The sequence below is a fragment of the Phalacrocorax aristotelis genome, chromosome 3 (genome assembly GCF_949628215.1).
Source record: "Phalacrocorax aristotelis chromosome 3, bGulAri2.1, whole genome shotgun sequence".
NCBI classification, from domain to species: domain Eukaryota; kingdom Metazoa; phylum Chordata; class Aves; order Suliformes; family Phalacrocoracidae; genus Phalacrocorax; species Phalacrocorax aristotelis.
Genome location: NC_134278.1, coordinates 86,694,614 through 86,707,537, shown reverse-complemented (window position 1 = coordinate 86,707,537; position 12,924 = coordinate 86,694,614).

Genomic DNA, 12,924 nt, shown 5'->3' with positions numbered 1-12,924 from the left:
ATATTCATGAGTTTCAGTGACAGAGCTCATGGGGTTCCCTTCTTGAAAGGAGAGGAGGAGTGTGCAAGGCATGCAGGCAGGAACCAAGAGGAGATGGGATGTGCAAGGTAGGACATCAGCAGTCCCATGGAGAAGAGGTCTCAGCAGCATGCTCACCTACCTGGCAGGTGAGAGGTGTCTTGTTCTGAGGGTGGTTGCCACAGCAAAATCTTCCTCAAAAAGTGAAAGTGCCCAACAAGACCACACCTTGGTTTTCTTAGCGCAGACACATCACCTCCTGTGAGGGCAGTCAACAGCTATGAGACCAACTAGTATTGCCTTTTAGACATGTCTGGGGCACGTTGACCCACATGACTTCTAACCCTGCTTAGTGTGCACAGCCTCAAGGATTAGCTGGGCCCTACAAAAGGCCAGGCCGCCTTCTCCTGTGTCCCCAGAGGCCAGGAAGAAGCAACTGATGGAAATCAAACATGCCGATGCAAGACGGGGCTTGCAGCACTGCAGAGCACAGGCTGGAAGCTGCTCACACCAAGGCTTCGAACAGGCACATAGCACAGCTTTGGTCTTCAGCTACCCGCCAGTGAAGCAGGGTGAAGGGGACCAGAAGCAGGCAGCAGTAGCATCTCATCTTAGTTGTATGTGGCTCTCCCTTCTCTTGTAGGAACCTGCCTCCCCTACCCAAATCAGGTGCTAACAGAAGGGCCACAATTCATTAACCCTTTTCAGCCTTGGTGTTCTTTGAATGTCAGCTGGACAACATGCCTTATTTACATGTTCCTGCAGAAAAAGGAAGAAAGAGATATCTGGTGTATCCTCAACAAAAAGGGCTTTTAATAGGATTCAGAAAGGTCTAAACATATTCTCCACCTAAGATTGGGCTGCATTTGAGGGAGAAGTCAGATCCCAGGGGTAACTCCTGCCTCCCAGGAGGGATTTGCGTCGGGTTTCCAACAAAACATTAGGCTGTGATTTGCAGAGAAGGAATTTTATATGGGTTTTTGGGTGAAGTGACCTAGAAAAGGCTGTGAGGCTCCACTAGTAGATGTATAAGCCACTGCTTATCTCTGAAGTGACCTAAACAAGGGTGTGATGCTCAGCTGCCAGACAAGGGTTTGCTTCACTGATTCAGTGATTTGCGATGATTCAGAGCTGCTTGCTGGTGAGTCAATGTTTCACAAAATTTGGGTACAGGATCTGACTCCCAATCACCTTGATGAAACTGTTTATGAAAAGGAAGAGATTCTTACAAGACTGTAGCTAACCTGATACACTAATTTTAAAATTATGTCTTTCTGTGTACTTCCAACTGCACTTTGCCATCTGAGAAGAAGATGATGTAATACTGAGGAATGGGCAAAGGATGGGATGGTTTGACTCTGCACTACTGTGACCTTAGTAAAGACATTTCATGTCCTTGTGCCTCAGAATCCTGCTTGTGAAACAGGATTCAATTAAAACCTCCTTTCTCCCACAGTGCAGTTATTCTGCCTGTTCAGATGGCTAACTTTCTGAGACGGGCAGTGCTAAGCAAAATACAGCCCATGAGAATAATGAGGCAATAATCAATGTCCTGCAGTCATCGGCATCAGTTTGCAAAAGTGATTTTATGGCTGTGGGCCCAAGGCAAGAATCACAGAGGGCCCTGGTTTTCAGAGATGAGGAGAAATCTGCTCTTGTATGAAGGACTTAAAGATGATTAATAGCATAAATAATTTTTTATTTACCCCCCCAAATTAAATAAAATCTAGAAGTGTCTTATTTTCAGTAATTGGAAAATAAATCAAAGCAAAAATTATTAATCTGAGACACAAATGATCATAACAGATCTGGGAAGAACAAAAGGAAGAAACCCAGAGACAGTTATAGTCTCATTAAACAAATAATGAGTTATCATCAGGATGCTTCTGTAAGCCCAGCACATTCCACGAGGTACAAAATACCTTCCCCCAGCACTACAGCTCATACAAGTAACACTGAGCAAAGGTATTGAGCTCTACTCCTATGTGCTGGGCACTGACTTGGTTCCACTACACGGTTCAGCCAGACTGGTGCTACGCAGATCTGCCTCCTGGCTAAGCAGCTGAGCCCATACTACCCATCACATGCCCCGAGCTGAGCTCAGCTGTAAACCAGGTGCTTGGCTTGAGCAAGAAGGGCTTTTTCCTCTTCTAACTCAGGTGGGTTCATGAAGAAGGAATTATGTTTGCCTTGGAAATTACTTCCTTGTTTCTTGTGTGTTCACTAATTTCTCCTAGATTGCCAATTTAATTGCTGTGGATCCCATGGGAGGACTCATTATATGCCCAGTAATATGGATGCTAAAAGAACCGTAAATGGTTGATGTAAACTTCCTCCCAATTTGCACTTAAGCTACACTTTAAACTAGGTCAGAGCATTAATTAACTTTTGTATGAAATCTTTCCTTAGCCCATCCTGCCTCCCATTGGCTAGTTAATTAAAATCAGCACCAATATTAGGCTGCTACTTTTTTGGGAAAAAATGCTAGTAATTCTCCTTTGGGGGAATAAATTAATTACGTGTTACTATGTCTTAATGCTCAGCTGCTCTCCTGTAGCTAGAAGCCAGAAACCTTTCTGTCCTGCTTGGGTTTCCTGAGGGTAACTGGGTCACAGGAACATATGCCTCGGCTTCAGCCTTTGCTGTACTTCAGCTTGACAAATCTTTGTTGAAGATATGCTACTTAAAACAGAGGCTAGTTTCTTCCAGCTTTCTTCTTGTGAACTGGTTCCCTGACCACCTTAAAAGGACATAGCTGACATTGGAAAAGTTTGAGTTCAAGCTTGCAGTAAGCTGGGCTTTGCATTTGTGGAGCAGTAGGGGAAATTCATCTATCTGTACTTGAAATGCCAACAGTGTAAGCTTCTGGGTCTAAGTAAGCTGAGCAGATTTTCAGTCAGTGGAGGGCAACAAGCATGTCTGACTTGCTGCTTATTACGTCCTACAGGAAACACCTAAACAATTCAGAATAACCCTGTTCTAGAAATCCTTTCTCTTCCCTTGATGAGGAGGGGAGGATAAAGGAGATGATCGGCTGTAGATGGATATTATGTACAGTGGAACAAATACTACCCTTAAAGGCATCTTTTTCTTCCTGCTTAAAGTGATGTTTGTGCCCTGTGTTGTCCCTGGGAGAAACTTCGCAAGATTATTGCCTGAGAGGTGTAGAACATCTACATGGCTTCAGGAAACCGTAGCTGATGTTCTTGATCAAGGAAACATCCACAGCTTCCCTGAATACTCAGAAAGCAAATAGTTATAATTAGTGGCTTGAACTGCACTGACCTAGGTCTGGCAGCTCCAATTCTTCTCCTAAAGTTGGCCAGCCAGGCTGCCACTCTTCCCTTGCTCTGCAAGGATGAGAAGAAAATCAGCTGACAGCTGTTTCCCAGGGGCAAAGAGACCATACCTTTTGAAGTCATCCATCACGACAAGAAAATCTTTTTATAAATGGAGCTGCCTTTGTTTCGTATGGTGGGAACACAAAAAACACTGTTGCTGAGATTATGACTGTGGACTTGCTATTTGGCATAGAATCATAGAATGCTTTGGGTTGGAAGGGACCTTTAGAGGTTATCTAGTCCAACCCCCCTGCGGTGAGCAGGGACATCTTTAACTAGATCAGGTTGCTCAGAGCCCCACCCAGCCTGACCTTGAAAGTTTCCAGATAACTATCACTCACAAGTATTATCACACCAAGTTAACACCCACCAGACCTTGCCAGTGTTGACTTAGCAACTTCTATGCAGCAATACTTAGGTAAGAATCTGTTTCCTGTTTTGGGATAGGTCTGTGCCACTCAATTGGCAAAAAATTGCTGATGTTCATTAAAAGTGCACCAATAAAAGTCACTTATTTCCTGACTGGTGAATTTAAACTGTGAAAAAGCTATTTCAAGCTTTGAATGTATGAGGAAGAACTGAAGAGATCAAACAAGATAACTGCCAAGGTAGTAAAGTTAGAAACACCATGGCAAGCAGATAGGCTGAACTGGGGATTAAAAGGACAGATGTATTGGAGGTTCTTCCCTAGGTGGCCATCAGCACAGCTTCCCTGCAGCTGAAGAAACTTGCCCATATTGCACCAGAAAACTAGCATTTGAAGGTGTACATTTTGTGCTGAAAATACATTTGAGTCCTAGAATCAAGCACCATTTTCTCAGTTCTTTATGCGCACCTGTTACTGGCAGGTACGTGATACATACCCAAAGGAATATGCCTTTTTGCAGCAGCAGCTGTGGGACTGACCATCACAAATTTGCAATAAAATCCTACATCTTTTTCCTTGCTAAGCCTGTCCCACTGGTAACTGAAGTCCTAATTCCTCTTCCTTCCTCCTCCTCCTCCTACTCTCTACAGAAAATTTCTGGCAGTTTTTATGACAAGTTGTATAAATGCTGTCTCCTTAAGCAGAGAGGAATATGTATTTATAAACCATATTTTAAAAGAGCAGTCCTTTAGGAAAATCCATGGCATTTCTGCAGAGCAGATATCTGCTTGGGGTGAAATAGTGCACCGTACTAGGAGTTAAACCCACCGGGACTTACGTAAGTCTTTGTAGAGGTTGTGTTTAAGACTCTGTGAAACAATGGAGACACCCATGTGCTTGCCTGTCACATGGAGGAAGCATGATTAGGAGACATCACTGCCTACAACTCATATCCTAGTTGCTTTTCTTAAGCTCACAGAACAAAGCGGCCAGAATGCTGGTCTCAGGTGCTGGCCCAGCACAGCTGGAGCCACAGAGCCGGATTCAAGTTCTGAGCTTTCTAGGGTCTAAAAGCTGCCTAAGTTGCCATGTCAGCTTTCCTTTTAACTTTCAACATTTGTGTACTTTTGTTTGAGAAGCAGGTTATTTTGTTTGTCTGCATCCTTGCTCTAGAGGAGCAGAGGCATCCAAGGGGTGCAGGTGGCCTAACTGTGGGGAGAAAACACTAAAAATATGATGAAAAGAGTGAAACTACTATTAAAAGTTCATAAAAGTACACTCCTCTATGGTGCCATCAGAGCAAACAATATGCATGTTTTAATATTGAGAGGAAGGGGCATGATGTGCACTTCCGCACATCCTTAATATGGTATTGTGTATATGTGCTGTGGTACAGGTCTGGGATTTAAAATTATCTCATCTTGTTCCTGGATGAAATGCAGAACATATTCCCCTGGTGAATCAGGCATTTCATTTGCATTTCTTTGTCAACAAGCCAGAGTATAACATGGAATAAGATGTATAAGATGGAATCTGAGGCAAGTGATTTCTTTTTCCGGAGATTTTTACCAAATTCTCTGTACATTATAAACTCAAAATTTACCATTGTTCACCACTTTGACAAGTGAGAAAATGCACATGTATTTTGGCTTGAGAGACTGATCATATGATTTTTTTCTTAAACATGTTCAGGAAAACAGCTTCTTCTATTTGAAGAATATTCTATCTGTGCTTTCTGGTCTTCCGTTATCATCCAGCCTTCATAGCCCATGCTTCCTTTGCTATCCTTATCCAAGATACTGCCGTTATTATGTTAGATAACTTAGAAGTGCAAAATATGATGTGGCATTTTGTCTGGGAAAATAATAAAGCCATGTCTATTCATTGCAATATGAATATGATTAAAGATAAATATAGCTCCTTCCAAACTCTCAGCTCTCCCAAACTCTTCATCTGTTTCCCAACTTTGACATTTTATCTGCCTTTGTACAAGACTTGGTCACAACTCAAGAAATAGAAGACACAAAGATCAGACACTTTAGTAGGGAAAAACAGTTATAAAACACTGATTATCCTTGGACATGTTCCCCTAACACAATAGTTGCAAGGCAATGGCTGATGTAAACAACAATAATTACTTCCTCTTGCCTTTTGAATACAGGCAATTGCAGTAAAAGCAATACTTTACTGTTCATAAAGCAGTTTATGTTTGTCTGTTTGCACACTGAGATAGGAAGCACCCAAACATCAGGAAATAGAGTTAAGATCTAGAAAGGAATGTATTGTTTCTATTTTCTAAATTAATTATTGATATCGTGGCTTATGCTAGCGTTAGATTTAGATGCAGACATTTCTTGCATCCTTCTTGTGTCCTGGAAAAGACATGGTCATTTAGCTCTACCTGCTTTTCCAGATGTAGCCCATCCTTGTGGTGTCTCAGCCACATTCCAAAATTAATTGCTCTATCTTTGCCAGAAGATATTACTCCTGAATTAATTCCTCTGTCTCCCCAGAACCAGTACCACCTCCCCAAGTCACTGCATAAAAGGTGGGAGCTGGTGGAGCAGAGCTCTACTACACATTTCCTGCATATTCTCACTTCCTAAACACATTCCCTGCTGGCATTATGGGCACAGATGGGAAAAACACCACTTCTTTGACTTAATGAACCAGCTGGTACTTTTCTTCTGCAAAGGGAAACCTGCACCAGCCAGCTCTGAGATCACAGAGGGGTTGAGGTGGGAAGGGACTTCTGGAAGTCATCTGGGCCAACACTGCTCAAGCAAGGGCACCTAGAGCTGGTTGACCTGGACCATGTCCAGCCATTGGCCAAGGCAGATGAGAAATGGCTGCTTTAACCTGTATAAATGTTGGAGAGAGCCCAAGGTGCCAAATAATCTGGCACATTTCAGCCTGATAACCTTAATTTAGTCTCCCTTCCTTTCCACATCTACACTGGTCAAGCTGCTTTCCTCTTGGGTGAGTCTGGCTCCCGGTGAGGTGTGAGGCACAGTACAGACACAACAGATACCCTGCAGGGAAGAGGAGAAAGAAACGGGCAGCATGATGCAGAGGTGACAAAGCCAAAGGCTTTGTCTCCAGTGTGTGTGACTTATCAACATGAGGTATGTGGGGCTCAGGGAAGGGCTTTGTATTTTTCCATTGGAGCAGGTCACACTTGGTTCCTGCCAAATGCACCTGACGCTGTTAGGAGGTTTTGTCTGAAGCTGGTGATGGGAAGGCGCTGTAACTGTTGGTGTTCAACCATTTTGCAAACCCTGGTGTCAAAGGAGTATATTCGCCTGACGCTTCTGTGTCCTACCCTGATGTTACGCATGAAACACAGGCCCTCTGTAGTATTGATCAAATTATCTGAAACTGCTGACGGAAGGGCTGTAACTTCACCTGTTAAATTGCTTCCTGGTAAAAGGTTCAGAAGATGTTTTCTGCCAGGTGAGTTATTCACCTGTGGAAGGACTCCCTAGAGAAGAGGGCTGCAGGACTTGCCCTAGGACTCCTCCACAGAAAACATGTGAAAGCAGACAAATGGCTCCATATGTTATTGCTCTTCCCCTTTCCAATACAGTGTCAGCTCTGCTTGAGGTATTAAGGAGGGAGGGTGACTGCAGATAAACATCCACCCTGTGTGAAAAAACAGGGGCCATGGGGTGCTAAGTGTGACCACCCTGGAAATTGCTACTGCTTAGGAATGAAGGTCCTCGATTCAGCAAAACACTAGGAACATGCACTCACATTGGCCTTGTAGGCTTTGGTGACTAGGGACAAGGACAGGGTCCTTTCTCCCTATGACAGCTATGGGTACTGTCTCCACAATGCTCCCAGCTCTTGTCCTCCAGAAAAGAGGCATTCAATGTAGAAGTCATTACCAGGTCCCAGAGGATGAGAGACCACAGTATTAAAGACTAAAGCATACTGAAGTCAACACCTACTCACTGATGGATACAGATGCTGGGTCAGGCCTTTAGCAAATAACTCATTACTTCTTGAGTTGGGGACAGCCAAGTGGAGTAGTTGTAGGGGACTTGTACACGTGCTTTCCAGTTAATAATTTATTCACATGAATAATCCTCCATCATGTAAACAATCCTACTGAACACAAGGATTCCGATACAGTTAAGGGCTGCAGGATGAAGCCCTGAGATAAGATGCAGAGTAAACAGAGTATGATGTTACAGCCATTAATTACTGTTTAGAAATAGGCAGATAATTAAGTCAAGATGACCATGCGTCACAAGGCTTCACTGCTTCCTGAGCTTATGAGCAAAACTGTTCTTAGTGCAAGGCCGTGGTCCTATTTTTAAATAGAGCTACTGTCTGAAAAGTTATGACTGAGGTGCTAACCTATCTGGAACTGGGCAAATAAAGGTGACAACATCACTCAGGGCATAAAGTTTTGGTAGTAGCTCAGTGTTCTGTACAAGTCACTCTCCCTGCTGTTTTCTCAGGTAGTGCCAATTTTGCCCTTTTTTTTTTTTTTTAACATGCTTACCTTCTTTTGCCCAGTTCCCTAAGAAAATCAAGGTTTACATCACTAGGCTGTGTGTTTATATTTCCCTGTTTCCCAGTATATTTTGAATCCATCCATTGGTTTTGAACAATTTTGGCAAAGTGGCAAGGGCCTTTGGGATCTGCATTGTTTTAGTTATATAAAAAAACAAACCAACTCTCATATTTGTAATCAACTTTGGCCAGTTTAAATGTGGTGCCTTGATGGTGTGGTATTTTAGTTCTTTGTGTAGGTGTTTCACAATAAAACTTATATGCGTTTGTCTTCAGAAACTATAAACCAACTTAGATCAAGAAGCAAATCATGCTCAGGCACCCTCAAGACTAGATTATAATATGTCTCATTTCTAATCCAAATTTAATTTCTGCAATATTTTATTAGCACCTTTTAAAAATTTTTTTGTTGTAGCATTGTCTACCACTGGTGACAGATTATACATAAAAATTAAGAGTGTTTGAAAAATGACTCAGTTTTCTACAGGAAAAGTGAAATATCTGTAACTATTCTCTTTCATGTTATAAATTTGATAATTGTTAACAGTAGCCACATAAGTGCTTCATATTTATATTATATTTAGTGATACTCTTGTCCGCCTTTCTGATATGTTCTCGCATTTGCTACCAGCACACCTAATCCTTGTATTAGGCAATAATCTCCCCTAGTCAAAGAGAAATCTGTATTGTAAATCTAAAGTAGAATTCCTCCCCTCCCTCTACACCTTTCCCTTACCTTCTAGGCTTCCCCACTGTAGGTGTTTAAACGTTTTGAACACAGCCTTATCTTCTTGCATAATTCTTATCACCCACTTCTCTGATGTGTTTCTGTGCTCCCTGACTAACTGCTAACTTGTCCACAGAGAAAAACAATTATACTGTGTTACAGTATACATTACAGAGAATATGCTGTTGCATAACAGGACTTTTTCTAATAATCCTTTCTTGCAATTCTCTGTGAGACTGAGAGGCTTTTGCCATGCTAATAGCAGTTTTACTGTCTTGCAATTTTTATTTTTGCTTGATACCTTCCAGTCTCTTAGCATCACTTTTCTGTAGTGCCTATAAATTGTCCAGATTTCACATTAGATAATGATACAGCAATACTCTGAGTGCCAGAGAAAAGGTCAGAAGTGCATTTTCAAGGATAAATGACTCTACAAAAAGACTAAAAAACGGCTAACAAGATACTGTGTGCCTAAATGCTGTACCAGATATTTTTATGTACAGTAATCCATCAGAGCCAAAACAACCACAGAAAAATTAAGTGCAGTAAAATAAGAAGCACAATTAATCTAAATACACACAGCTTTCATTAGCTGCGAGCACGGGTGTCAGTATAACCAGTTTACTGGAACTGATAATGCAGACTATGAAGGAGGAAGAAGCACATCTATAATTTGATGTTCACAATCTTTATAACTATAGTATGAATGAAGCTTGATTTATAGGCTGAATCTATAATTCTGGCAGCTAAAGAAAATATTATATTGGCTACAGAAACAGACATAAAACCTCAAAGACATTTCCTAGTGCCTTTTTAGTATAGGTTTGCTAGTGTATTCTACACATGAGCCTCAACCACTTTGTGCTGGTTTTGGCTGGGATAGAGTTAATTTTCTTCATAGAAGTTAATACGGGGCTACATTTTGGATTTCTGCTGGAAACAGTATCGATAACGTAGGGGTATTTTAGTTACTGCTGAGCAGGGCTTATGCAGCGTCAAGGCCTTTTCTACTTCTCACCCCATCTCACCATCAGGAGGTGGTGTACACAACAAGCTGGGAGGGGACACAGCTGGGACAGCTGACCCCAACTGACCGAAGGGATATTCCATACCATATGACATCATGCTCAACATATAAAGCTGGGGGAAGAGGAAGGAAGGGGAGGATAGTGGGAGTGATGGCATTTGTCTTCCCAAGTAACTGTTACATGCGATGGAGCCCTGTTTTCCTGGAGATGGCTGAACACCTGTCTGCCCATGGGAAGGAGTGAAAGAATGCCTTGCTTTGTGCACATGTGGCTTTTGCTTTACCTATTAAACAGTCTTTATCTCAAACCACAAGTTTTCTTACTTCTACTCTTCTGATTCTCTCCCCCAAACCACCAGGGGGGAGTGACCAAGCAGCTGTGTTGGGCTTAGTTGCCAGCTGGGGTTAAACCATGACATTTATTTCCTGCACTTGGGCAAGTATTCTTGTCATTAATTACAAAAACCAGGCTGCCTAAGTTCCATTGGGCTTCACTTCTCAATTAGTACAGCCTCAAGGCTACTTTAATATTCTGCCTATGGCACACACCGTCTCTATCCCCATTCTGTACCCTATGTTGTGGCTGGGAACAAGGTACATTTTTAAGGCAGCTTCCACAGTGTTTGGGGAGGCTGCAGGCACACAGCATTTTTTAGCTCCTTCACTCATGCTCAGCAACTTCATGACAACAGCATCATTGCCAGAACAAAGAAAAAGCAGTTTGCCAGCCAGTACTGGCTAAGTAGTAGTAATTCTTAATAAACTACTGTAGCAGAAAGGGGAAAACATGCTTTCCAACATGTGCACACATAGTTTAACTAGACTTCGTGTTTGCACACTTGAAACAGATCTTGTCTTGTCTTTCTGGATCTCTTTGGTACTTCTGCAAACAGCAACTTGATTCAACTAATTTCCTTTGTTGTTATTTTGTTGCTATGTAAACAAGAAAAGCAGACCACCAATCTTAACTTTTTGACAGCTAATTAAGAAGAGTTCTATAAATTCACCTATGTGCTCTAATTACTGTACAGTTTTATATTATCTTAAGGAGTAGCTGAGACATGCATGCTGCATCGAAGTATGACCTTATCAGGTCCAACCATATTGAAGCAACTCCTTGAGGAGGAGAAAAAAAGTGCACTTGCAAGCTTAATTAAATGTAGACTTTTTTTCAGGTTAAGCCAAGACATAACAATATTTCCCATCCCACCCTTTTCCAACTTGGTCTACACTGAGCAGAAGCTTAATCGTAATTCTTAATTAGCTGGTTTTGGTTTATTCCGCAAGACCAAGAAGTAGTGAAGTATAATTATTTACAGGACTAAAGTTATTAAAATTTGTATTTCAGTGAAAGGCTTAACAACAAAGTAAGATGGGGATCTCACAGGTTGAGGCAGAGTAGAGAGCAGAATACTTGCCTCAACCCAAAGAGCAGTCCTACAGACGCAGCTGTAGTAACATTAACTGTTTAGAGAAAAGAGCCATACAGCTAAATGAAATTTCTTCCCTTTGAGGGAAGAAATACAGAATGAAGGACATCATCTCTGATTTTGGCAAACTCATGTTACCTTTAAAAAGTTGCCATGAAAGCTGCCACATCAAATTACGCTGTTTAGAATCAGCTGTTTCTTTTAATGCAGCATAGAAATTCCTATTAACATTCTTTCCAAATGAATGTTATATATACTAGTTTAAGATATCTGAAGAATTAAAAAGTGGTGTATTGACAGACTGTCAGCTTTTAGCTGAAATCAACCGTATAAGTTTTACAAGGAGAAAAAGAGAATTCTCCAAGCATTCCAGCTGAGCTGATTATATTAGCTTATCTTATCTTAGTAAAGAAGTAGGGAGAGGTACATCTTTAATGAAATGTACACTAGTATTTCTTGAATCCACTTAGGGGCTAAATTGCAATTTTTAACTATAATGAATTATTACAGGAAATTCAATAAGAGTTTTGGTTAGATACAGGCATTTTTTTTTTTTGAAATAAACACTAGGGCTAAAAGAGACCAAGTATTCTACTTCTAGTTTTTAACAAAAGTTTAATGGTACAATAACACGACTGGCATCGTAGCGAAAACCCATTTTTAAAAAATGTGACACACCAAAACATGTTTGAAATTGTTCAATTCAGCTTTACAACAAATTACATGAACTAATAAATCTTAAAAATGCACAAGAGAAAACAAGTAGACAATTACTGTTCTAAATAGTATTTTCTTTAAAGTTTCTTCAGCTCACTGTTGATTACACCTGTAGAAGTGATGGCTCCTCATGTTTACTTAATAACTATGGGTTTGTAACTAGACTAGGTCAGATTGGTGTTTAACAAGATCCTCACTTCCCAACAAGCACTTTTCACCAACTCTCCATCCTCCTTACCCAGAAAAACTCCTCTTTATACTTTTGGCTTCAAAATAAACTGCTTTTGGCTATAATTTCCTTTTATGGCATACCTCCATCTACCTTTTTAATCTCAGCAATTCAGAAGCATAGAACATCTGATATTAACACTCATTTTCCCTACAACATCCAGGGCTGTGTCACAAATTACTTCTAAACATGGCTGGATTTGCAGGGGATGAATGAATGGAAAATAGCCCTCTATTTAAACAACAGATGGAAGTCCGCATACTGGTAAGGGCACCAACTTCTGGTGGCTTCTCTGCATACTCAAACTGCAGCTTCTTTCTCAGCTGATGTGAGTTTTTAAAGCAGAAGCAAGTTACTTACTAAACTATTTATGCAAGCTTATTATTAAAGGACTGATCATACTATCACAACTCCACAGTTCCACTACAAAACAGAGCGCAAGATCTCTCAAAGACACAAGAGGAAAATAATTTCCTTTTACTTGCTAATACTTTGTTGTGTGAATTCCAGTGGGATACCCTTCTTGTCATAAAATCAGGTCTCAGGA